Source organism: Ochotona curzoniae, unplaced genomic scaffold (assembly GCF_017591425.1).
Source record: "Ochotona curzoniae isolate NIBS_2020 unplaced genomic scaffold, NIBS_Ocur_1.0 contig_883, whole genome shotgun sequence".
Lineage (NCBI taxonomy): Eukaryota > Metazoa > Chordata > Mammalia > Lagomorpha > Ochotonidae > Ochotona > Ochotona curzoniae.
This window is the reverse complement of record NW_024466599.1, coordinates 10,262,134-10,289,167: the sequence shown is the minus strand read 5'-3', so window position 1 is coordinate 10,289,167 and position 27,034 is coordinate 10,262,134. Positions and strand designations below refer to the sequence as shown.

Here is a 27,034-nt window from a genome sequence, read left to right as displayed (position 1 = left end):
ACTTAGAGGAGTGGGAGCAAGTTACTTAGTAGGTCAGAGTCTGGAGGTAAAGTGGATCTGGTAGTGATAATGACCCCTGGATCTGGACATCTTAAGGGGAGACAGGGTGGCTGTGTGCGAAGGTGTGTACACCCTCATGACAGAGCCATGGGGTGCTCATCTGTGAGGTCTGGGGAGGAGTGGAGTCCTTCCTATCAGATCAGGAGGCTGAGTGTGGCTAAAATTCCTGCAAAGGGAAATGACAACGATGCATCTTTACTCTTCCTGGCTGCTGTCTGCTCAGCACTGTATTGGGTGCTCAGGTCAAGGAACTCTGCCCTCCAGTAGCAAGAAAAAGCCTGGGTCACAGCATTCAGGTTTCCTTCATTCAAATACAGGTTGCCATTTTTCTAAAGAGCAGATTTTTTTTTTTTTTAAATTGATGTATTTAGCAGCCACATTTTAAGAAAAGAGGAAATTACTCCCCAAATGTCCACAACAGCTGAGCTGGGTCAGGCTGAAGTCCAGAGCCTTGAACTTCATGAAGGTCTCCCACATGGGCACAGGCACCCAAGTACTTGGGCCATCTGTCTTCTGATGCCTTCTCTGACGTATTAACAGGGAGCCAGGTCAGAAGTGGAGCAGCCAGCGCTAGGACTGTTACTGGCTCATAGGTGGTGGTTTATTTCTCTGAACTACAACACCAGCCCCACAGCAGATATTTGTGTAACTTCATGATATACAATATTAACAGGAAGAAATCCAATCCTGTACCTACTTTAAGCAAGACAACACCCTCCCTGAGTCTTTGATTCTTCATCCTATATGGAGCTGATCAGCTTTCCTGCCTCCTGCCCTGCCAGGGTTATTTTGAATTGTAAGCTTTGAAAACAAGTCGAAATCCCTGTACAAATTGCAGGGTGTGAATAACCCACCTCTGATGAGCCATTTGAGATGAAGTTGGCTGTCTGTCGTAATTCAGCTCCTATCAGCTTTGCTCCTCCTGGTCTTTTCCCAGCTACCTGTATAGACCAGGCCTTTTTTCAGAATGAGTTTTCCTGGCCTGGTTTTATGTTAGTGTTTAGATTCAGAAACTCAATGTAATGCTCTGAAATCATATTCATACGTTTCTTTACCTAACTGCAGTGGGATGATTATTGTATTTAGTTGCTACAACAGTTAGTGGAAAGAAAAGAGCAGAACCGTCGCTCAAGACCCGTGGAGTCGTGCTGTGGAATGTAAATAGCATCCAGGAGTGTTTAGGAGGAGGGAGGTGTCAGCAGCCAGCCTAAGCTGGGGTTGGGTCAGGGTGGCAAACCAACGGGGTGCCTTGTGGTGGAAAGCCACATGCAGGGTGCCAGCTCCCCCAGTGCCCTCCAACTGCTCCCCTGCGAAGTAGCTGTTGAAAATTATTGAGCTTTTTACTGAGAAGTACAACAGCTCTCAGACACCCTCCACACTCTGTCAGCAGGCTGGGGTAGACCACGAAAAGCTAGCCTGGAGTGTGTTTAAATTAATGATCAAGGTGACTCACTCCTCTCCCTTGAAAGGAGATTGTATAAAAACAGAATGTCAGAGGGAGAGAAGAGGATGCAGCGAAGCAAAGGCATGCTGTGGTTTGAACTGGAAGCAGTAAGAGCAAGAAAACTGAATGAATCACTTGAGCCCGATCCTGTGAGCCTCAGCCCTCCACCGCTGCCACCAGCTCCTTGACCAGGCCGTAAGATCAGGGACTTGTATGTAATGTCGGAAGTTCCTTGTGAAATAGTATAGCTTTTAAAGGCCATCATTACTGGTACCCCTCCCAGGCATGGGGTGGGGAAGCTCCTGGCACCTTCACCATGGAGTTCTCCAGAATCCCCTGTGTGACCCAGGAAGCTGCCCCACAAGCAGAGAGCAGCAGGCAGTGTTCCCGTGTGGTCCTGTGGTGTCCCAGCCTTGGGGTGCAGCAGCTGAGGCCGGCTGCCCCTTAGGTTTGATGTGAATGGAGCTCTGCCCTGGCCCTGTACTGCTCCCGTCTGGCCTCCCGTTCTCTGGCTGTGTCATCCCTGCGCACAGAGACTGGCCCAGAGAGAGCAGCAAAACCCTTAAGATTTGTCAGGATTTTCATCCATTTGCAGTTTTCAGACAGGGCTTCTTTTTTTTTTTTTCTGTAAGTCTTATTTTTCAACAGCAAGTATGATATAATGTGTACCATTTTGTTCCATTTGTTTCATCTTTTTGCTATTTCTGGTCATTGTTTCACCACTCTGGGGTCCTGGATATAAATGGGTTTAATTCAATCTTAGCTGAACTCACATAATGCCTGTGAATAGAAAGAGCTTTAATTTGAACTATGGGGTGTATTCGCCCCAGCTGGGCTGCAGTGAGGAATCACCACCACATCTCAGTGGTAGATAACCACATGTGTCCCATGTATGTTACGTGTCAACGACTGTATATGGATTTCTCTGGGCCTGCTCTGTTCTCTTCCCGGGGTCTAGCTGTGGAGGCCACTGCTTTTTGGAAGGTCTTACATTTGTGATAGAAGAGAGTGAACCAAGTGGCAGAAGCTTGAGGTCTTCTTGAAGCTTGTGCTTGGTGCAATATTCTTTATTCTACTTACATTCTTTTCGCTGCACTGGACAAATGTCAGGTCTTATAATAGTTACATTCTCCTGTGTCAGTTGCATTGAAGAGTGGATGATACAGGCTAGTCACACATACTAGAAACCAGCAAGGCTCTCTAATTATTTGGAAAATAATGCAGTCGAGACAATATACTCAAGTCTATGGAACATGCAATGGACATTCTGTTGTTGGTAGAATAATATTTGATGGTACTTTACGGCCTAAACTTGCATCTAGTGTCGATGGTTTGGGGTCAATGTTGTAACTCCATGCAATGGAAGAAATTTTGTGTCATTTATCCGCATGTTTGTAAACGTACAAGCTAGCACGCTGCTTGGTCAGTGGTGGATAGTCAGCACATACTGGTTGTTATAGAGAAAACAGGCCACAGCCAAGTCAACACTCTTGGATCCACGCCATCAAATGTGGTCAGCCCTCCCTGTCCACAGGATGGAATGTGTTTGTTTCAATTCCATTGTTGCTGGCATGCAATATGCAGTTGGTTCTAATGTGGTTGCACAGAGTGAACATGTGAACATGTATAGATGACTTTTTGGTTTTGTCATTGTTTGGTAAACAATACAGAATAATAACTGTTTGCAGAGCATTTACGTTATCCTGGATATTATGAGTAGACTAGAGGTGATTTGAAGGGTACAGGAAGGCGTTGTGGATTACAGGCAAACACTATGTCATTTTACGTAAGGCACTAGAGCTTCCAGAAATGTGGGTATCTTCAGAAGCCCTGGCACCCATGCCCAGTGTATCCTCAGAGACCACTGTGTAATTAAAGTCTCTGCAGTCTGTTTAAGAATAGAAAATTTGGCAATGCATTCATTTCAACTGCACTTGAGAAAGATAAACAGATTTATCCATCTGTTTCTTAATTTCACATCTTTGAAACCATCTTCCAGCTTATGCTTAGACTCCTGTCATCTCATGAGAGAACTTCAATGACAAAACGAATTCAAGGTTGCCAACATAGGTGATGAGCAATGTTCTTGGCATCCCACTTTGGACCATTGCATCATTCTTTGGGTCTGTCCAAAAATACTTTGTTACATATCTCCCATTACTATTGTTTTCCCTGCCCTGTCTTCCTTGGAGTAATGACAGCCTCATTTAGAGAAAAGACAACCAACTTGCCAGCATACCAAGCCAAAGCCCCCGGCCGTACAGTGGGTGTGGCAGATACTCCACGCGTGGAGGGAGCCTTTCTCAGACACGTAAGACCACCTGAGCCCCCTCCTCTGTCCACTGCTGGGAGGCCGTGGCCACAATGCACAATCCCTCTGTGCTTTGCTATTTACTTTTCCAGATGGGGAAGTGTTTCCTTTTATGGGTGCTGTAAACCGTTGGTGAAGTGAAGTAACACACCTCAAGTGTTGGGAGCCTGGATGGCCAGGAGCACCAGGTGGGCTTCCTGTGAGGCAGTACCTCTCAGGTCAGCTTTTGCCATCGGCCTGCATCTGCTTAGGTGGGCATTTAGGCTGGAGTTTCCAACATCAAATCAATGCTTATGAGAAGCCTAAGGAGCATCCAAGGGACCATTGTCCATCTCTGTACTCCATCTATGGGATATCTGGTGGGACAGCAGAGCCAGTCTGTAGGATGCCTGGGCGGGGGTGGGGTGGTGGTCTCTGTGTGTGACATCATCTCAGGATGCACTTCTGTGTTCCACTCGGCTAGGCAGCTCACAGGATTCCAAGGAAGGCTTCCAACACAGAGGTGGGCCTGGTGCTGGCGGGTGACCCACACAGCAGGAGGCCGTTTCTCCACACCTCATATCCTGGGAACCACACACAGCATCGTTATCTGCTTCCATGAGATCAGATAAGGCTCTGAGAGGCCATGTGAGCAGCATTATAAACTTAGAAATACCAACACGTAATTCTTCTGTGGAAAACAAACAAATATGTGTTTTCATCTGCTTGAAAGGCATGGAAGAAGAAAGAGAGATTGAAAGATACATCTTCCAGTCACTGGCTCACTATTTTTTTTCTTTCCATACCTTTAATCTTAACTTAATTTTTCAAATATAAAAACAACTCTGTTCAGTATTTAGTTGAACTTTTCCTCAGTTTTGACGAAGAATAGTTTTGTTTGAAATGTTAGTGGTAACTAAAGCTTTATTCTGGTACAGGAAAATAATTCTGATTTCTATACATTTAATATTCAGCAAAAAATTTCTTCAGCTACAAAAAGAGAAAATCCAAGTCTTTCTGGAAATTGACATTCATCAAGATTTTCTTCTGCTTGGAAAATATCTCATTTTCAGAATTTTTTGTTATTTACTTATTTATTTATTATTACATTTCATTTTGTGACACAGTTTCATAGGCTCTGGGATTGCCCCAACCCTTCCCCGTGTCCTCCACCAATGGTGGATTCCTCCACCTTGTTGCAATATTACAGTTCAAATCCACTGGTTCACTTTTGAAATATCCCTAACAGCTAAGCCTGGGCCAGGCCAAAGCTAGGAGCCCAGAACTTCATCTCTTTCCCACTTGCATGGTAGGAGTCCTTGTACTTGAAACATCACGTGCTGCCTCCTGGGGTGCATCAACAAGAAGTTGAATCCAAAACTGAAATAGCTGGTGCTCCAACCTGAGATGCAGGTGTGCCAGGCGGGGGTTTAACGTCATGCACCACCTGCTGTGGTTGAGGTTTCCCTTTGACATGTGGAATGCTCAGTGCTAGTGGGGAACACGCTGTGTTTAGCTCTCAGATGCACGTCATTCAGGGACAGACGGGGGATTCCAGGCTTATTCTCCACCTGTAATAGTATCTGCCTGCTTCACAACAGACCTAGGAATGACATCTTACTGTTTATGGCAGGGGAATCAGGACTCAGGATCATGAGTACTTGGCTCAGATTGTAGTGCAGGTAAGTCTAGGGACAAAATTAGCACCCTCTCTACTCCCATCACCACATGGCATAGGAAAGTGGTCAGTTGCGTGATGACCTGATCAAGCTTTCTGGGCACACTTTATCTCCCCATCTGAGTGAAGATTTGTATTTATGAAAACCTTTATATATGGCTGAAGGAGATCTCGATTCTGATGTGGGCGACCCCTGTCCAGAACCTCCACTGGCCATATGGGGAGTACATAGACTCAGGGCTCCTGCAGCCTGGCCAGCCCACTGCGTGAGGCCTGTTGTCAACTTCTACCCAAGGGTGAGTGCCAATCTTTCCCATGATGGAGCGTGTGCCATGGCAACAGGGCTGTGAGGACTGGGTGTGCTTCATGCATTTATTCAATAATTCATTCCCTGATTCACAGATGTTTATTAAGCACCTACTGGGTTCCAGAAACAAACCAAACTAAGGGGGTGGGTATAGCTGTGTGTACCATGAGCCAGTGATGAGTGGCATGAGAAGACATACAGCTAGGAGCAAGGGAAGTAACAGGTGGCACAGAGGAAGCAACCCAAGGGGAGGTGCGTAAAGAAGTGTGGGGAGGGAGGGCGAAGTGAGCCCTGTGCGAACAAAACTGAGGAGTGTATAAGAAAGAAAGAAAAACAAGAAACCCTGGGGGGTAACTTTTTTTTAAGATTTATTTATTTGACAGACAGAATTACAGAGAGAGGAAAAGGTCTTCTGTCCACTTGTTCAGTCTCCAAATGGCCACACAGCCAGGGCTAAGTCACACTGACGTCAGAAACCAAGAGCTTCTTCTCCTGCATGGGTGGTGGCAGGGTGGGGGGAAGGGACAGCAAGGACTTTGGTCACCCTCTGTTGCCTTCCCAGGTGAATTAGCAGGCAACTGGATAGAAAGTAGAGCAGCCAGGACTCAAACCAACTTCCAGATGGGATGTTGGCTCTGCAGACTTTGGCTTAACGCACTATGCCACAATGCTGGCCTCTGTTTGGATAACTGACACAGCCCTGGGAGAGTGTGTTTTGGAGGGAATAACTGCTGAAGCTAGCAGACCACCCAGAGGGTCAGGCAGGGTGGGTGCTGACCAGGGGGAAGGGAGCTAACTTTGAGAATCCATTGTGGGTTGTGCCTCTTCTAATAATTTCCTAAGAGTATGTGGTGCAGGTAACTTATTTTTTAATTTGTCTAATCAGGTATCTCACAATGACAAAGACCAGGCCTTACACAAAATTGCTTAGATTTCAGACCTGCTTCAAATCTTGTGAATTATTGAGCATTTGAGCTTATTTTCTCCTTTTTCTGCTTCATATCACAAATGATGAGATAAAGAAGCCAAATCTCCACTCACTAATTTGCATTAACACAATTCATGGTTACAACAGGGAGGCTGTCTCAGAAGTGGTTTCATTTCCTGAGCAAGTGAACACATCCCCTGTCACCTGTATGTGCACGTGCTAGTCTGGATTCTTCATGAGAGAGAAGTAAGAAGAAATTTCTCTAGATATAGATACAAATTTATTGGAGCTGTTCACTCATATGGTTATGGACCCTCAAAGTTCCAAGATCTGCATTAGGCAAGCTGGAGGCCCAGAACAAGCAAGTCACATCAAATCCAATTCCAAATGCAGAGGAAAACGCACATCCCAGCTTGAAGACACTCAGATGGAAAGAGGAAGTTCTTCCGTACTCCCCCCCCTTTTTTTTTAAGATTTATTTATTTTTATTGGAAAGTCAGATACACAGAGAAGAGGAGAGACAGAGAGGAAGATCTTCCACCTCCTGATTCATTTCCCAAGTAATTGCAATGGACAGAGCTGAGCCGATCTGAAGCCAGGAACCAGGAGCTTCCTCCAGGTCTCCCATGCAGGTACAGGGTCCCTCCCAGGCCACAGCAGAGAGCTGGATTGGAGGCAGGACTGCGAGTCATGAACCAGTGCCCATATGGGATCCTGGTACATGTAAGGCAAGGAGTTTAGCCACTAGGCTACTGCACTGGGCTCTGTACTCTATGTCTTATATTATTCAGGGCATCAGTATTTTGAAAGAGCCTACCAATTGGATTGGAAAGGCAATCTTCTTTCTTCAGCCTACCAATCGAAGTGTAACTTCCATCAATAGATACTCCCCCAAACACACACAAAGTTGTTAAACCAGTACCTGGGCATCCACAGCTCAGGCAAGGTGACACCGAAAATCAACCATCGCACAAGTCATGTGAATTTTTTTAAGCTGTTCATTTGAAAGTCTGCTACAGGGAGTAAAATGGGTGAATTCAGAGAAAGAGGTCATTTCTGTGTGCTGCCACTTCTGCCCCCAAATGCCTACAAATGTCCCACCAGCCGCCACCCGCCCTCCCCACACACACACACATACACACTGAGGGCATGAACTCACGTATTTTTGTTACATGGTTAGAAAAAATCTGAATTAAAGTAAACCATCCACCTTACAGATGGGAATACTGAGGCTCCAGGAGAGCAAACTAGAGCAACCAGGTTATCTTCTGACATCTTCCTGCACGCTCTGCCGTGCTTCATGGCCTGTCCTACCGTTGTGATGATTCTTGCTTTCTGAATTATTCATGGAGCATTTGTCACAAGTCATCAGGGACAGCTGATGAATATGTCTGTGTGTGCATGTCCATGTGTACGCACACATGATCTCTTCCTAATTAGATTCTAAATTGTCTGGAAATAGGATCCTTATCATATTTTCCTTCTTGTACTCTTGCATTGCTAGGCATATCAGATGTGGCTTTAATATGTATTGAGGTGCTAATGAATAATGATCACCCACTGTAAATCTTTCAAAAGAAATGGTAGCAGTCTCATCTTGCTTGAACAGCCCTCTCTTCTAGAAAGGGTTTACTCACATTCTTGGCTATCATTGATCTTTGCTTCCTCAACGTCCAATGCATTTTATTTGCCACCATAGAGCTGTAGGCCTTTCTGCCTTGTAAGGGTTGCAGGCCAAGGTGTCCCATCTCCTTTTCCAGTCATATGACCACACTGAGAGCAGAGTGTGTGTGCTTCCCGTAGTGAGGTGGTGTTTACTTAGCAGGCCTGCAGTTTCATATCAATATGTTCCGAAGGTCTGTTACACATCTCATATTGCACCAATTCTGATACTGAAGGAGCTGTTTTAGATGTTTAAGCAGCCAGTTCAAGTTTGCCTTGCTCATTCCATGAGGAAACGAAGACTCTAAAACAGGAGAGGAACCTGGTTCGAGATGGTTACTCAGGTTGCGAACACCATAACATCACACTAGCCTAGAATACCCCACCTCTTGCTTGAACTAGTGTTTGAGGAATAGATACACAAGCTGAGAATCAGTGAGTTGATTCGTGTAGGGGCTAAAAAATGGCACAGATAAATAAACATGTGTGGTATAGGTTAGTGGTTGTGAAAATACTGATATTGAGAAAAATGAGGAGACTGTTGACTCCCGGGGCTCAACTTGCCACCTGCTAGTTGTGCCGATAAGTCTCTGCATGTCCTGCTGAAATGCAATCTGGAGATGTGCAAATGCTCCGAGATCCCAAAGCTTCTAACCTGATTTCCAGCACCATGAAAACAGCAACTTTTCTGCTTGCAGTTTTGTGCTAATCCACTTTCTTGATGAGTCTTGTAATCCTGCAGTAAGTAGAATCCACAGTTGACCTCTGCTTGTGCTGCCATGCGTGTGCAGGTGGGGGAGGTGGCAGGACTGTGTGCATCCCACTTTATTTGTCTGCCCTACTTTCTTCTTATTTCCCATGGCAATAATTGACCCCTTTCCTTGCTAAAAGGCCCCGAAGGTGAAAGAAAGCCCTGTGATGTTGGGGCTATCTTGTACGTGATTATCTAAGTGGTCTCCACGGAAGCTACTTCTGGAGCCCAGTTAGTTCCTGACTTCAATCAGCCCAGAAGCACCTAATCATGCCTCTGGACTTGGTCATGGCAATCTCTTCTAAGGCATTTGGGAAGGAAAGGAAAATACAGAGGCAGCCTGAGATGGACAATAGTAGTTCAGCTACAGAGCCATGTGCTGTGTGTCTCCCTAGAAGGTAAAACTGGTACCAAAATATTACCATGACAATAGCTTTCAGGGAAGAGTATCCAAGTGATTTTCATTTATGTATTATAATCGTGATGATTATTTATTCTTTTTACATAATACTCGTATACAATAGCCATAACATTTAGGTAAAGGTAATTACATCAGTGACACTGCCTTCCAGTGTGTTAGGAGTCAAAAGATTGATGGAAATAAATGGAGCAGAGAGAAGCAGCTTATGAGAGAAGAGGGTGCTAATTTAAAGGCTGAGCAGGATGGTTCTCATTTAAAGAGACATTTAAGCAAACAGCTATTGAAAGATCAGTGCGGGAGCATTAACAATTCTGGGGAAATGTGGTTCAGACTGAAGGAAAGCCTGGGGTACTAACATATGTGAGGGATAACAAAAAAAAAAACCAATGTAGTGGTACCCAGGGGATCAAGGAAGAAGAGCAGGCACCATCGGCGGGTTCCTGGGCAAGGGATGACCTTGACTTTAACCCCAGTGAACAAGAGCTCCTGGCTGGAGAAATGTCTTTAAGGGGGTATAAGCTGGAGTGGCATTACTGCGGCTGATGAGTGGAAAGCAAACCAAAGTAGGCATGGATAACATCAGGGAGGCCAAGGAATGGAGAAGGACACTAGCTCTGGTCTCAAGGTAAAGCCAAAAGAAATCTCCTGATGGGTTGGGTGTGGGGTGTGAAATAATGAAGAGGCTAAGATGACTCAAGAAACTGGAAAGATAGAATTGTCATTAACTGAGATGAAAAAAAAATCCGTGGTTGACAAAAGGAGGGAAAGGACACGCGTTCAGTTCGGGGCCTAGGGAAGTTGGAGTTGGGCATTCGGGTGTTGCTGGGCAGTAGACGGTCGGGTACCATAAGCAAGGGAGAGGTCAAAGCTAGTACAAACTTGGGAGTTGTCAAAATGCAGGTGACATTTCAAACTGTGAAAGTAAGGCAAGATCACTAAGGGTGTGAGTCCAGAAAGAGCAGAGACAGGCGGAGGGGCTGAGACTCAGAAATGTCAGTGTTCGGAAATGGAAAAGAGAAGGCATCAGCTGAGCGGGCAGGGCAAGAGCAGCCTCTAGCAGGAAAAATAAGAGACTGTTCTAGGGGTTGAGTAAGGACTTTCTAGAAGCGATGAAGATGCACATGTGTCAACTATTGCTTAAGAATCTAGTAGAAATGGAGACAAAGATTCTGGAAATGGGTTGGTTTGACTCCCAGCTTGCCTACTCAGCATGCTGTGTTGACATATACTGTTTTGGAGCTGTACCCATGGTCCAGCAGATATACTCACGAATGCACTTGGATAACATAGGTGAGCACCTGCAGATATGCAGAACTCACGTCGACTATGGTAATGAACACAGCACACGGGAACTGGACTATCAGTAAAAAGTGATGTAAGTGTGGTGCCATGTCAAAGACATTTACTCTTGAGTTCCAGGTAGAGTCCATAGCTGGATTGACCTTTGAATCTGGTCTGGAAGGTTGACCACGACTGAGAAGGGGTGTAGTGGAGAGAACATTTCACATAGAGGCACACACACTTTCAAGCTAAGGGCAAGTGCTGGCAAGAAGATGGAGGAAGGTGGTGCTGGAGTGGGGATAAAATAGGGTGTAGGATTTGGGCCAGGTACCTGATGAAATGTGAAGCTGGGCTTTATTTCCCAGTCAGCAAGGGAGCCATAAATGCAAAACAGCCGTAAGTGCAAAACCATCCCACACAGATACCAAGGTCTTCCCATAGGGCAGTGGCCTTGGGAACACAGAGGAGGACAGGATGTGAGATAATGCAGATGCAGGACCTACAGGACATTGCCCTCGAGGGTGACACATAAGCGATGTGGAGCTGGAGCTCTGGGACTTTCTGATTTGCAGTGTCCTCACCCATGACGCAAGCCAGCCAGCCGGTTACCTCCATACCCCAGCCCTTATGGAATTCCTGTGTGTTCCAAGTTTCGCCTCATTTAACGGCATGAAACCCACTTATTTTTGACACTCTATAATTAACACCGTCCCTGCATTTAAGAAACCAGAGAGCCACGGGCATTTCCGGACTCCCCTCGTGCATTCTGGAAAGAGGACATCGTGGGGACCTGAGAGCCAGAACTTACAGGTCCCCCACCTGCCTCCCACCTTTACTTTCTTCTTGGCTCTGCCCCAGTGAGTCACATGCAGCATTGTCAGAAATGGCTGAACAAAAGCAGCAGCTTTTGGAGACACAGCAAGCATTACACACTTGGTGCCACCAACCAGCAGTGCTGTAGCAAAAGGCCAAGTGGCCAGATGGGGGCTCTCTGCTCTGCCTCCCTCCCACTCGACCCAGGAAATGACTGCCTGCTCATTTTCCCTCGAAAACCAGCCCTGGGAACAAGGCCATGGTGCCACAGGATGGAAATCATCTCAATAACCTGTGAGCCTTTCAGCCTTCTGGCCTGGACGGGCTGGAACATGGCAGGTAATGGCCCCCAGGGGGATCCTCACTAATTTCACTGCCATGGGGGAAGGGCCTGGCCTGCAGCCAGCCCCAGCATCCCAATTCCTGTGGCAAAGCATGGGGAAGTGCTTTTGTGGCTGGCAGAGCTGGCTTCCTCCTGAATCTGCCCATAAAAGGATAAAAGTGCTGCTGTCTGGTCGGCATTGGGTAGGATGGCTGATGAGACATTTTTTGAAAGTGTGGATTTTTCCCCCTCCCTGTTTTGCAAAGACGAGCGTGCGGGAGTGCTGGCGTTCACACCGTCCGCTGCCGCCTGCGTGTGCTAACAGATGGAGTCAGCTTCATCTTTTATCCGGTGTGGCAGAAGATAAAACTGAAACTGGATGAGATGCCTCCCCTTCCATTTAAGAAAAGGGGAAAAAAAAAAAAACTCTTAAAGGGAAGCCCTTATGGTAGGAAAGAGTGGTCCAGAACTCTGTCTGGCTGGCTTTGCTCACGGAACAGCAGACAGCAGAACCATTTCAAAGCGGTTTGTCTTCCTGCCCATCCTTGATTTCTGCAGAATATATGATCTCTCTGCAAAGTAGGCCAAGCTTTAAGGCTATCATGAATTATATATCAAGGGACATTGTAACCAGGAGAACTGATGCCCTGTGCTTTCGATTCTGCAGACAGTGTTCTTCACAGCCACTGCTGTTTGTCACAGCTCTCTCCCCGCCAGCGGCTAGGCAAGAGCGCCATGCTAGTGAAACCAGTGAAGGTGCTGATACAAACAGCTGGAATCAGCTTTAATTAAGGGCACTTTTTATGTGCCCACACTGCATTCCAGATCATTCCGGTAGGCAGCCTGTTGTCCACTTGCCCTACCTTATTTCAGTGAGGGTTAAAGACCTCAGAGTGAGGACTGAGGGAGAGCTAGAAACCAACTCTGCTGACCACCGCTTCCATGTTATGTGGTAAAGTCCTTGCCTTGACATCTGAGCACCAAATGTGTTTTGCCTCCCTGTGTTTGCTGCAACATTGATAAAGAAACTTGTGAAAATCAGCCTTTTACCTAAAGTTGGAAACATGCCTGGGGTAAATGGGTATGCTGAGGATGTCAGTACTCTGTCTCCTTATGACAATTGCACAACTCAGTTCCCCAAGAACAGGCTGTTCCAGGACACTGTCCAGGCGGGGTCTGCTATGGCTGTTGGAAGTGGCTGGAGATGGCTGCTGCCCAGATCCCAGCGCTCCAAACACAGCCTTGAGAAACTCCACAGCTAGTGTTCTGCATAATGTGGGCTTCCCATCTTTCCAATTTCTACTGATCTTTTACCAATTGTGTCCCTTTGAATCATTCAACACTTCCAGGCTTTGGGAGCACATGATGTGTTTTCCATTTGAGTGATGAACTAACAGACAGAGCAGGGAAGTTCAGTTGACTGAAGCCACCGGTGCTGGAGCAGTGATGTACTGAGGGACAGGTGTATTGAGGGACAGCGATGTACCGAGGGATGGCGTTGTGGATACACACACAGTGCAGAGCACAGAGCCAACAGCATCACCCAGTCGGTGACAGAATAGCAGGTCGAGCCTGGGTTCACACTCAGAGTGTAAGTACATGTCCAAGAACTTCCAGTCCTCTGTGGGCTTCTCAGTTTCTGCCGCCCCAGATGGCCCAGGCTTCTTTTCCTCCCTTCCACTCTACTCCTTCATCTTCTTACATCCCCACCACACCCAACACATCTCTGCTTGTGTCAAGAGCTTGGTCAACTCCATATGTTTTTACTGCCCTGTTCTATTGTTATTTTCAGGTCTACTTTTTTGTCTAGCTAAACCCCATGTGGATTAAAGACTCAATCTGGGTACTAGCCACTCCAGGAGCCTTTCCCAGCCAGATTCCCACCTCATGGGTGAGGCATCCATGTCAGCTGAACTTCCCGTGGGAGCAGCCACCACGCTGTATTTTGTTGTCCTTTCCCGTACTCATGCATCCTTGGAGCTCAGGAGCTGTTAGCAGCAGGACTGGGCTGTGCAGAGATGGATTTCTCAGGTGTGGGGAATAAGTCTCACACTCAGCCCCTGGTGAGGGAGGTTGTTACAGGAGCAGGAACACAGGACTCGGACTTCAGCAGCCCCTGTGAGGGGCTGGCCCTGCGGTCTCAGATCAGCCCCCGAGCACTCCAAGTACATGTCTACATCAGTAAAGTGAGATGGTCTGGTGCTGTGAGAAACTGCTTTGATGATGAATTTCTTTTGTCAAGTGTTGATTCATAAAGCGCATACGTAGATTTGGGTCTTCACTAATACGAACTAGCTCAAGCCCTCCATCCAATAAATCAGGGGGTTATTCATAAGCACAGAAACAGCTATGCTGCGACCTGAGTTCTGGTGCACTAGCCTCTGAGGACACAAGATGAAGACCAGCTGTCTTAAACAACAGACGTGTGTCTCACACTCCTGGAGACGAAGGTCAGGATGGAGGAGCAGGCAGAGCTGGTGTCTGCTGAGGCTCCAGTCCTGGTTTGCCCGTGGCTGTTGGATGGTTCCTCTCTGCCCATGCTAAAGTGCCCACCAATCTCATTCATGAAGCTGCAGCCTCAGGGCCTGCTTCTCCCCCCAGGATCGCCCCTCCAAATACCAGCGCTCGGAGCTTTAGGCTTCAGCAGATGACTCTGAGAGCCTGGGTCTCTCAGTGCTTAACAGTGACAAGGCTGCTGCTATAGAAAGCACAACACAAATACAATAGAAAAGCACTTGCTCAAGGCAGAAGCAAAAGAACCAGAGACAGCCATCAGCTGTTTGGTAAGCTCACTGTTTTCCTTCTCTCAGCCTCGGTTGGACTTGACCCACACTGCCAGGATGTGATGAGAGGAAAGAATGACAGATGAGGTTCACAGGGGACTGTGCTAGCCCAGGGCAGGGCACACCCTAGCATGCAATGGTTTGGAAATTTCTTTCCTGGAAACTGTGCAGCTTCCATCGGGAGGCCCTGGGTACTCCCTGGAATGGTAACCAGTATGTTCTACTTCTGGAGGCAGTCTGCAGAGGCCTCGACAGACATTCTGATCTGGACCTCCCCGAACCTATGCTTGATGGAGCAATGAGCATCTCTCTTCCCCACCAGGCTGGTTGCTGCTGCCCTCCCCACTCCCTGCTGCCTGAAGGCCACAGCCCTTGGCCACAAAGGGCAGGGCTGGGCAGGCACTCAGGTGACCTCTTGTCCTGGTTTACAGTAAGACTAGTTTATAGTTGAGCCAGTCCTCCTCCTTCACAACAAAATGCAAAACCATCCTCACTAATCTGCTCTCAATTTTGGGACCTGAAAAATGCCCGGTCCTGCCACTTCTAGAATGAGCTCAGCCCTCGGGCCTTTAATTAGAGAGCTTTGTGAATCCAAGGGTCATGGTCAGAAGCAGATTCCCTGGGAGACAGGGAGGTTCTCCATCGAGGCCCGCTGCTTCTCCCAGAGAGAGGACCAGAATGGGGCCTCCCATGGGGCACTTCCAGGGAAGTGTTCAGGTAAGGCTCGTGGACTCCAGCCCCAGAGGCTCGGGCACAGTAGGCAGGTGCACAGCTTGACCATTCTCCCTGTGAGTGTCTGAATTGCATCGCGTTCTGCTGAGTCCTGCTGTGGTTGCCCATGCTCGCTGCAACATCGTGTGTCATCCCCAACATCGCTTCTGGTTCCCCACTTTGGGTAGCTTGTGCTAAATGTATTTTCAGTCCCAAGTGGTTCAGGGAATAAAAAGATTGTCTTTTAAAAGAAGAAAAGTGGCTTTCGAATGTGTGGAACCTGAGGCTGCCTGCTGTGTGTTTTTTAACAATTGCCTCCCGGAGGAGTGCTTGAAAACCTCACCTTTCAAGATGTTTCAGTTCACATCAGAAAGTGACTTAGGAACATGGCTCTTCTCTGACTTTGGTGGATGCAGCTGCTGGGCTAGCCGTTCATTTTGTCTAGACTGAGTTTCTGTGGCTGCTGCAGCTTGCACCCGGTACCTTCTTGCTGTACTTCAGGAGCTGGTGAAATGATACCCACTGGATTTATCCACGTGACAGCACTGTACAGGTTGTGCACACTGGAGCCGGAGCCTGCCGGAGACACTGTGTCTTGATTGTCACTAAACCCAATTGCTGTTCCCACACACTGGAGCAGCTCTCGGTGCCCAGTACGATGTTATGGAGAGAGCTCCACTGGATCTTCCACTTGCGCTATCAGCCTGAGCATGCCTTACTAGGTCAGCGCCGCCTAACCTTCCAGGGTCCCTGCAGTCAGACACCAGAACCTTCTTTTTTCCTGCTGAGTGCTTGTGTGTTTTTTTCTCCCTCAGCGGATATAAAATTGGCACTCTAGAGACATGGAGAGTTGGCTGCTACCAGATGGTACTGACTGGTCCTGGCATCTCTGGGCTCACATGTCCTGCTGTTCACACAGTGCCCTTGGTTTCTTCTGCACCTTGTTCTCCCACCTGCTTACCCCTCCCGTGTGCTAGGGGTAGAAGGGAGGCATTAGCCTGGGTAGCACTTCTGATGACCTCTTTGGGTAACCAGGCAGCAGTTGCAGTGGAATGTTCCCTGTCTTCTGTTGTGTGAACACTTCTCTTTGCAGTCCCGCTGAGGACTGACAGAAGCAGGAAAGTCTGGTCTTGGAGCAAGTCCCTTAGGGATTGCACCACCGAGCAGGAGCTCCTGAGCAGAAGGAGCACTGTGGCTCAGCATCAGGATGTTGGGTGTGAGGAGCTCAGAGGGTGTTAGAGGGGTGAAGGCTGCTGGGCTGTTGGGCGCCATTCAGGAACTGCAGGAGAATGGTCTTGGCTGGGAGTTTAATCCAGATGGCAGCTGTGCCTTCTGTGAACTGCCACAATCATCCCATTCCCGTTCTCCAGGGCAGAAGAGCCATCTCATGCCCTTGTTCCAGCTCCCTGCTTGCCTACCTGGTCTCTTTGGTGAATTGGCTGGCCATCACCAGAATGAAAATGAATCAGCGTTAAGGGCTCAGTGGATCTTGACTTTTTCACCTTGGCCTTGGTTCGATGCCATGTGCTTGCTGTCATCCTCTGGCACTAGTCCTGGCAGATTTCAGGAGCCTTGGGTGTCCATTCTGCCTCTGGGGACACCTCATTGCATAATCTCAGGGAGTGGTTTGGTGTGACCTGAGTGCAGGGAGCCCAGAGAAGGAGTGGGCAGTGTTGTGTGGCATTTTGATTTTGATCTAAAAGGCAGTGGGAAGTGCTTGAAATGGCTTAGCATGGAAGACATTTCATCAGATGTGTGCTTTAGAATGTTTTTTCTGCACAATGCAGGGACAATCCCCAGGCTGGATGAAACTAAGGCTAAGAGGTTGGTAAAACAAGTTGGTCAAGAAGGTAAGAAGCAGCCTGTGGGCGCTCAGTGCTGAGTAGTGCTGCCAGCAGGTGCTTGGAACACTCAGGAGAGGGAGAGAGAAATGTGGGCTGGGGTATTGGAGTCGTTGCGGCACTTCATGGGGGAAGGCAGGCCTTGAGGCTGGCCTCGATGTGTGGTGGAAACAGTCGCTACAGAACAGAGAGGACAGGCAGGAAACCGCAATCAAACCCATTTGGGCTTAGGGAGAGTGTGTGAAGGTTGGGACTTGATAGCTTGGACCTCACTCCGGGAAGGACTCTTCCGTAAGTGAGCGCTTAGATTTTGAGAAAAGGCAGTGGCTCTCACAGGCGTTTTCCTGTAGTTGATTTCTCTGGGACTTTTACTCTTTTCCAGCCTCCTGTCTGCTACGCCCACTTTGCCTTCTCCAGTGACAAGGTGTGGGGTGCCTGGGGCCCTGGAGAGTGGTGCACTGTGCTGTGGGAAGGAGAGCTGAATGCTGATCTGACGCCTCCTGATTTGCCTCGCAGCAGGGAGCTCAGGAAACAGAGCAGCTGTGTTATTGTTGTCTGCAGCCCAATCTCCAGGGTTTGTCTGCACAGGCCAGGGGGGTGCTGTTGTCAGCATCCTAGATCAGCCGGCTCCCAGCTGTCGCAGGTAGGTCCCAGTGGCCCGGTCTCTCCTTGTTCTGGTGCCTCTGTCCCCTTGCTAAGAATGGTGACAGGTTCCTGCTTTGTGCAAGTGTCTGGCTCTGACCATGAACATGAGTTATGACTGGCCTCAGAGTGTCCCAATGAAATGAGATTTGAGTTTTCTGTGAAGTGTTAGAAGACTGCTTCCTGGGAAATGAGGTGGGCTGGATATCCTAAGAGACCCATGAGTAAACTAAGGCACAGAGGGTGATATTATCCCCTGAGAGCTTGTAGGCAAGCAGGACTCATAGACAAGCCTGGATACCCTGGTTGTCAGGATACTCCTGTCGGATGGAGGCGGGGACCTGAAAGATGGGCAGCATTTTCATGGTATTGTCAGGTCACTCTGACTTGCATCACTTCAGAGTCAGTGCGCTCTGAAACCCCACATTGCAGAATCGCTCTCAGGACTGAGTTCCAGCTTCCAAAGACTACTCAGCCCCCAACCCCTGCATGTTACAGACAGTACTGGGGGACCTGCTGCAAATGCTTCAAGAGCATTAGAGTCGGAGCAGAAAGCAGAGCCCCGGTCTCCTGCTTCTGCACCCGGTGCCTGGACTTCCACCTGGCCTTCTGGTGCAAGTGTGATCTCCTTAGTACACCTGACATGAATCACCCTGCTCTGCCCCTTACACATGGTACTGTTGTCCAGGGCCACCGAGGATTCCCTGGGATGCTCTGTGGGACTCAGGTGATATTTGCCACACGAGAGCTGGGTGACGTTTGGCTCTTTGAGTGCTGCAGAAGCCAGCAAGGTATGATAGAGCACACTGCAGTTTCTGGAATCTTACACAACAGTCTGTCTCTTGAAGTTTTCTCAGTTTGGTATGGCCAGGGCACCATTTCATAGGTTCTTGTCCAGAGGTGGTACTGGCCTTGAACTCCTAACACCCTTTTGCATCTCATGATCCAGGTCACCTTGGTCCTAGAGAAGTAAATTTTCTGAATGCTAATAAACAGATAGCAGGTCCTGAGCTGGCCAGTTGAAATGCTAGGAAGCCCTAGTGAGCTTGAAATGAAGCTGTTCTTCACATCGTATATGTAAGTCAGCCCTGGCTCAAAGGACTGAGAATTCTGCAATGCTGGGACTGAGCTCACAGCGACTGAGCTCAAAACCCGAGGCTCTTTGCACAGCCCACCCTCCTCCATACACTCAGAAAGCATCTGAGATCCCTGTTCACTGTTTCACTGAAAGCCATTTAGAAGCATCGGGGTGTCAAGTCCTTCACAGCCTCCCTTTTCACTCTATCTCTGCCATCTCTTTCCTCTCCCTCCACCTCCCAGCCACACTGAGCTGTTCATTGCCCTCAGTGTTACAGATTAAGATAGCGCCACTTATCGCTGGTGCAGGTTCTGGGCTGGTCTCAGTAGCCTCTGCAGATGAGTAAGATGCAGCCATCCCTTTTAAGAAGTATCCCACCCAGTGGTGGGGGTACTGCGTGCACATGAGCATGCACATGAGCGGCTACAGTGCTTCGGAAGGGATAGCCCACTTGGTGGCCCCAAGAGGCTTATTTGCGTACTTCTCTATAGGATCATTTATCACAACTAAAGACTGGGTAAAAATGACCAAACTAAAGGTCACACAGCTGAGCCAGGGCCACAATGAGGGTTGTCCCACGATTGCTTGCCCTCCAGAAGACCACTTCCACATCTCCCAGGGATGGCCAACTGCAGACACCACAGTCTGGGCTGTTTTTCTGACAGTGTTAGTTGCTGACACTGCATACCTACTGAAGTTGCCATCCTGAGCTTGCCCCAAAAGTACCACTACCATAGGTGTGGCTTCTGGGAGGGATGAAGGAAAATGCTCTGGGTCTAAGTAGCATTTCATGGTATTGTTGCCCAAGAAAGAGAAAGCTGACCTCTTTAGGATTTCAATGTGGTTCCCCCCAGAGGACCCCCACTGCCTGCCAGAGCAGGATGTGGAGTGTCTGGTCCTCAGAATGCTAACTCCTCAAGAAAGCATCCATCACCTTTCTTTGTTCAGGCAGTGAGACATGAACCCATTGGAAAGCTTGGTGGGGCTTCTTGAAGGCATCTGTCCCCTGCCCCACACACCATGATGCTCACTCATGATTGCCCAGAGTGACAGAGATCATGAGCAGATGATAACATCCGGCCTCAGGAAACAGTGCACCGGAGAGCCTGGGGAAGAGCCCTGGCTCTTGTTCTAGTCCTTTATGCTGGCCACTCATGAATGGCTTGTCCACACATCAAGCACAGGCATCCTTGCAGTGGAGCGCAGTCAGGCTGGGGCAGGACCAGCCCCCATGGGTCCACACGTGATGTTCAGATACCCTTGCAGTGGAGCACAGTCAGGCTGGGGCAGGACCAGCCCCCATGGGTCCACATGCATGCATTGCTGCTGTCAAAATCAGCTGAGTCACTCTCTGAGTCATTCTCCAGTTCCTTTTCCATCAGAGGTGGACAGTAAGGATTCCTTATGAATCCGAGGGCTGTGCTAAACATCGGAGTCTTGACACAGTCATTGCTCACTGTGTGGGACTCTGTTCCTCTGCTCAATCACCACCGTCAGGGCTTGTTGGCCTCTGACTCTTTGGGATTGCCCTAGCCACGGCCACTCCCTGATGGGCCACTATCCGCTAATCAACTGTCTTAGCACCGGGCTGCCTGCTGTGGACATGGCCATCGGATGGCAAGATGGGGATACCTGACAGGGAGTCTGAGCATTTTAGTGTTGGCTTCTCCTCCTTCTTGGTGCTTTTCTGTCCTGTCTCAGCTGTTCCCTGAGTCACAGGAGTGGTCGTGTTCCCGGTGAGAGTAAAAAGGCAGCAATAACTATTAACTGACTGGAGAAGTTCATTTCTACCCGGCACCTGCGTACATGACCTCATCTCAAGAAATGTCCATATCTACCTGTCAAACTCATCACTTGCAGAAGTCCTCACAGGAAACAGACATGAAGCCTCGCTGTGTCTTTGCCTGCTGAAGGTCCAGAGTTCATTGCCAGGAGCCTTCTGGGATGCGTAGCACCGGGAGGCTTCTCTGGTGTTCCAGAACACCCCTGGCCTGCTGGAGCTGTGGTGCTCATCATTGAGGAAATGCCAGGACCTTTTCCTTCAGAGAGCAACAATGCCCACTGCTGTCTGGCAGCCTTGTACCTCACCATGCACTTGGCCGAGTTTGACCCCAGAAGGATTTCCTAGTGTCTAAAGAACAGCAGGTTCTTCCTTCATCTTGCAGAGTCCTGTGAAGGCAGATTCCCACACAAGAACAGAGGAGAAGTGAGGCAAGCTTTGCATGCTGCTTCCTTCCGTCCAAGAGCCAGTGTGGCCGATGGGAAAGCAAACGCTCAGCCTTCAAGCAGGGCTGAGGGCCGCCGGCAGCAGGGAGGGGGAGGAGAGCCAGCTGTGTTCCAGCTGTGCTTGGACCCCTGAGGTAAAGGAGTCTGCCATCCATGACTGAGCTTCCGTCAGTGGGGCAGGGCTACCCCCGCAACGCCCCAAGATAATGGCCCATTGAGTTGCCTTCTGCCAACCTAGGAAGCACAGCCAGGGGGCCCTCCTCTTTGGGGGCCCAGCTTGGCACTGAGGTTCAGGACACCAGGAACCCACCAGGCCTTTAAACAATGTTGCTGAGGGCCCAGCACAGTAGCCTAATGGCTAAAATCCTCGCCTTGAATGCACCAGGATCCCATATGGCACAAGTTCAACTCCCAGCAACCCTGTTTTCCATCCAGCTCCCTGCTTGCAACCTGGGAAAGCAGTGGAAGACTATCCAAAGACTTGGGATCCTGCACCTGCTTGGGAGACCTAGAAGAGGCTCCTAGCTCCTGGCTTTGGATTGGCATGGCTCCGCTGTTACAGTCGCTTGGGGAATGAATCATCAGACGTAATATCTTCCTCTCTGTCTCTCCTTCTCTCTGTATATCTGACTTTGCAATAAGAAGAAATACATCTTTTAAAAAATGTTGCTGAAACTTGGCATACCCTCACTTCTGCAATTGTGGCTGACTGCTTTATCATCAAGTCACATCTGCCCATTTTCTGTTGTGAAGCCTCAAGGTCAAGTCCAGTGAGCAGTGGGAAAATGAATTGGCTGCAAAAAAGCATTTGCTTGGAAGGGAAGCAGAGGCTTGTCTGTGAGATTTCTGATACATCTGCATAAAAAATAACAAGCAATCCCATGAGACTGTGGGTGATTCCAGGGTGATCACATGTCCTTGTGTGCCTCAAAGTTCCAGTTTGTGCCTTTTCTTGTGGCCAGATGGTTAATAGTATTCCCTTCTTGGTTCCAGGGATACAGGGTTGGATCAGAAGTTTTAAGGTCACCTTTGTTATTATATGTGACCATGTGCATGGAAGTGGTTAACAGCACTAAGTATGGGTGTGCCGGGTGGAGAACACGTTTGATGAAACCAAGTACCAATATGCGTTGACAGCTCAAAGGTTAGCTGTGTGCTAACACTGTCATGCCCACATTGTGAGAAGATCACTACACGCGTCCATGGTACACACAGCTCAGAGGTGAGATCATGGCCACAAAGTCAAAGGCTCAGTGATTCAGTGAGTTTTGACCTTGATCAGATGTCTTAGTTTACTTCAATGGCAAGTTGGAAATAAACAAATGAGCCTCACAGACAAGGTGTAGTCATTGCATAACCTCAGTAAAGCTCCTAGAGGATTGCCTGATGCCCGAGCACATACACTGCCATGAGGCCACAGCCCTGTCGCCGTTCTGGCTCTAGTCTCGCTCTCTGTGAGATGGAGGGACATGGCTGTCCAGCCCATTGTTCAGGCTTTGTTAAGCTGCACCGGAGGCCTTCCTTATTCAAGGCCTGAGTCCTAGGGAGTGTGAGTACTGTTCATCCAAGCCCTGTCTGCAGACTCCTTGCCCGCAAGCCCAGCTGCTCTGTTCCCCTGGGACCTGGGTTCCCAGAGCATCAACTCTTCCGCTCGTCCGGATGGCCTCCATCTTTGGCCCTCCCTGGATCTCCTCCCACAAGTGGTGCTGTGTAAACACCAAGACCAGGATGTCATTTACTAGTGTTGGCTGACATTGTTGGGCTGCCATCCCAGGGCAGCAGGGCCCAGATGCCTGCCCTGCCCTTCCATGTGCCCTGACTGGGGAGCGGCTTCCCACTGTCCCAGAGGAAGTTGTTGTGCCTCCGTAGAGCATCTGCATCACTGGTTTTCTTCCCATCTTTTGGCCTCTCCCTGTGCCTCGCTCTTGCTTTGAGAGGGAGATTTCTAGGTGGCAAAGAGAAAAGCAATGCGGCCACTCTGCCTACACTCAGATCATGGCTCATGACTCAAAAGCTGACTCCCCTGGAGAGGTGCCCCAGGTCCCTCATCTGTGGAAGGGACAACACCAAGCCCCTACCAACTGTTGTTGCTGTGGGGTTTTAGGGAGTAGTAGAATATACTGAGGAAGCTCGGCACACTGATGACAGTAGGGGCTTCATCACTATGAGCTGTTGCAACCAACCAGACACCTTCATTCTTTGCTCTTAATATTGGTCCATGCCCTGGGCGTTGTAGGAAAGGGCTCCCATGGTTTTGCCAGTTGATAGTCAGCTGTATTGGTAGCTCTCTGAATGACCACGCTCATGATATGCTTTCCATCCCCCACCTGCCCAGCCTGGAGGGTGGAATGCGGCTCATCAGGCTCAGTCATCCCTTCTCTATCTACTGCCATCTCTTTCCTTAGCCCCTGACCCACTTCCTACTTCCAGGACCTCTCAAGAGTAGCAGGCATGCCGCTGTTGAATCTGTGCTTTAGCCCCAAGGACTCTGGGCCACAAGTCAGGGCACCCGCTCTAGATTCGGTTCTGCTGTCATCCTGGAGAAGTCATTTCATATCTCTGGAGCTCATCTTCTTCATTAAAAAATATATATTTATCTGAGAGGCAGAGAGACAAATAGAGAGAGGAGGACAAGCAGACAGAGCCTTTTCTGCTGGTTCACTTCCCCAATGCTTAAATGCCTTGCAACAGCTAGGGACCGTGCCAGGGCTGAGCCAGCAGCTGGTCACTCAGCCTGGGCGAGAGGGATGCAGGTACCTGAGTAACCAGTTGCTGCATCCAGGCTGTACATTCACAGGAAGTTGGGTTGGAGGAATAGCAGGAGTGGAACCAGGCACTCCAAGGTGAGATAAAAGCACCCGAGCAGCTTAATGATTATTTTTAAAGCTGGGTAATTACCCCTCAGCTTTGCACTCTCTTAAAATGACCAAAGAAGGTAAGAGATTGAATAGCAGTTTGCCGGCTGCCAGGTGCTACAGGAATTCAGTCATCTGCGTGTGGCCGGTGGTGGTCATCTTCTGGTGTGGGCTAGGAGGAAGGGAGACTGACCCCCCTGCCGTGCCGGACTGCTGGTGACAGGAGGAAATGAGTGTCATGTGACGTGAGCTTCAACTGCTGGTGGAGTCAGAGAAGGGCGTGCTGTGTTTCTCTCCCTGCCTGATCTCTCTTTTCCCTAATGGACGTTTGGCCTATGGGTGACTCACGCAACAGCACAGACACTTCAAAAAGCTTGGACTCCTCTCAAAGAAGCTTTTTGTTGCACTGTTTGGGTGTTGGGGAAATACTTTACAGAAGCCTGGCCAGAACCCTGGGGTAGGTCATTAGCTGGGGGTCCTCGATGGGGCTCTCTGTGTGAGTGTGTCCGTAAGGTGGGAGGAAGTGGGAACAGTAGTGGCGAGAGCTCCTTGTTATCCCAATGCTAGTCCAAGGCCTGCATCCTGGTGGATGACCTTAGAGTTCTTTCAGAAAATACTTAGTGATGCAAGTTTCTGGGCACCTTGCCTGAGTTGAATTTGTGCTTCCTAAGAGCTTCCCAGAAGCACAGCTTCTCTGGGGAACCTTTGGAGTGGGCACGGGTATCTGGGGGCTTGCCTGCTGGGGACTGTGTACTCTGCATGCCCTGTCCCCATTCCCCTCCCCCACGCATCAGGGGACCAGGAAGGAGTATCCGCAGCAGCAGCATTAGAGTCCTTTGAGACTGTTAACTAAAGATGACTCTGTGTGGTGTTTCAGTTCACATCCGTGACTGCCACCCTAAAAGACGTGTGTGTGGACTGGCTGAGCTTTTGTAAGCCTCTGTGAGGATGTAGAGTGGATAGGAAACCATTGCACAAGTGTCCCAGAGTCTCACAATCGGGGGAGACTCAGGGTTCTCGCAGGCTACGGGATTCTGACTGGGCTCTAAGCAGGGAGATAAGGGTGGCAGGGATGCAGTTCCAAACACACACACAAATGCACACAGAATGACAGCACTTGGGAGTAAAGCAGGATGAGAAAGCTTGCCCTGACCTCTGCCCTGACCACGTCAGCTGCTTCCTGCTCCTGAATCCTTTGTGATACACGTGCCCTTGGCCTCGGAGCACGGGTAAATTGCTTCTCTTGCCCCACACTCCCTCTTTGCTATTGCTGTACACATCCCAGAGCAAGGAAAAGGCCCCCAGCCCGGCTGTGATCTTAGGGGAGAGGGTTTCTCTGGCCACCAACCCCAACCCCAGAGAAAGCCAGCTTCTCCCATCTCCCTCTTGTCGTCATTACCCAGTTTCCCAAATGCAGGGCTCGCGGCCACGAATGTTGGCCCAGAGATCACTTTCTCATCAGGCCAAGGACATTTCAAAGTTGCTGTGTTTTCTCTATCATTTCCTTCCCTCCTCCCCCTTCACTTCCTGTTTTTTTTTTCTTCCTCTTTCTCAACCCCCACCCCATCTCGCCTGGCATGCCCCTTGCTGTCTGAGAATAGGAACAAACCCGGGCTATTACTGATCACCAGGCTTCCTGAGGTGCCCTCTCATTGCGGTTGCTCAGAGCCAGGGCCAGCCTGGCTGCCCTGGAGCCACGTGAGCCACAGCCAGGAGAGTCCAGCAGGAAGCCACGGCCTACAGAGAGAACCTGGTGGAAACAATCCCTCATGTCCTTCCAAAGGCCTTTCTTGTGCATTTGAGCTGGACGTGGGAAGCTGCAGACAACTCCTGGTACTTGGGCCAGAACACTGGCAGCCCAGTTCAGGAGGGTGCCAAGCAGACAGGGTCAGTTGCGGGCTCCCTCCTGGTTCTGTGCTGTGGCAGAGCAGCCTAGCTCGGCAAAACCCACTGTGCCGCTCCTGGGAGAAGGAGGCACCTCGCAGGATCCTTCAAGGATGAAGGAGGGAAATATTTTACAAATTCACACACCAGGCAGATCCTGCTAGCTTAGTAAGTGTGAGGTCCCATCTGTTTTTCTTTGGTTTGATGGTTTTCTTCTCAGAGGAGTGAATGCACAAATGTACAGAGGCCAAAAAAAAAAAAAAAGCAGTAATGAATATGCCACATTGGAAGAGAGCTCATATCTGCTGCTTTTCTGAGACCTGGGAGAAGAGACAAAGGCCCCGCCGCTGTGGCCACGGGGTGGAGAGAAGCATCGCTCTGGTGGGAAACAGAAGCAGTTTCCCGGTCACATGCCCGAGGTGGACTGTTTTATTCATTTAGTTCTCAGGGACAAAATTACAAAAAATTATGAAAACAGCAATCTGGAAAAAGAGCTGCCTGCTTTTTAAAAAAAAAAATCTGTTAAAATAAATTTTAAGGCTTCCTATCTGGGGTCAATGGTCAGTGTTCGAGGACTCATTGTGAGGTGCCTTCTTAACAATTCCAAAGGCTGAGAAAGTCAGGGACCTGTTCCAGTGTGGAAATTCTAGAATGAGGCTGCTCTTCTTGCAGACTTGATTTCTGCAACTCAAAGGGAAAACGGTTTGAGCATGGTTTCTCCCAGATGTTCTCCAGCTGCAGTTGTCCCCAACCCCGTGACTCTCTGCTGTCCCTGGGAAGACGTGTGGGACTCCGCGGGAGAGGAAGTCATCCCTTGCAGAGATACACGACCTGTGTTCCCCTTCATCAGGCCATCCCCAGCAAGAGTGTGGTGGGACAGGGAAGCTGCAGGATGTAAGGGACGATGGTCTCGTTTGGGGAATCCACTGTCTGAGAGCTACTCACCTGCTTCATCCCATCATCCCATTGGTTGCTCAGAGGAGTGGACATGCAAATGTACAGTGGGCAAAAAAAAAAAAATCACGTAATAAATACTACTCACAGACAGAGAGTTCAT

The 27,034-nt window shown here is 49.0% G+C and overlaps 1 protein-coding gene across 2 annotated transcripts in view; it reads left to right on the top strand.

Moving 5' to 3' along the window:
* CYRIA (CYFIP related Rac1 interactor A) overlaps positions 1-27,034 on the top strand; it is a 101,171-nt gene that overhangs the window by 13,633 nt on the left and 60,504 nt on the right. Inside the window, exon 1 of one of the 2 annotated variants that reach the window (XM_040992850.1) lies at positions 7,432-17,935. The exons of the other annotated variant lie outside the window; for it this stretch is intronic. The gene's annotated coding sequence lies outside the window, so the exon portion shown is untranslated. Of the gene's footprint in view, positions 1-7,431; positions 17,936-27,034 lie in introns of those variants that run through there. 2 annotated transcript variants of the gene reach the window in all.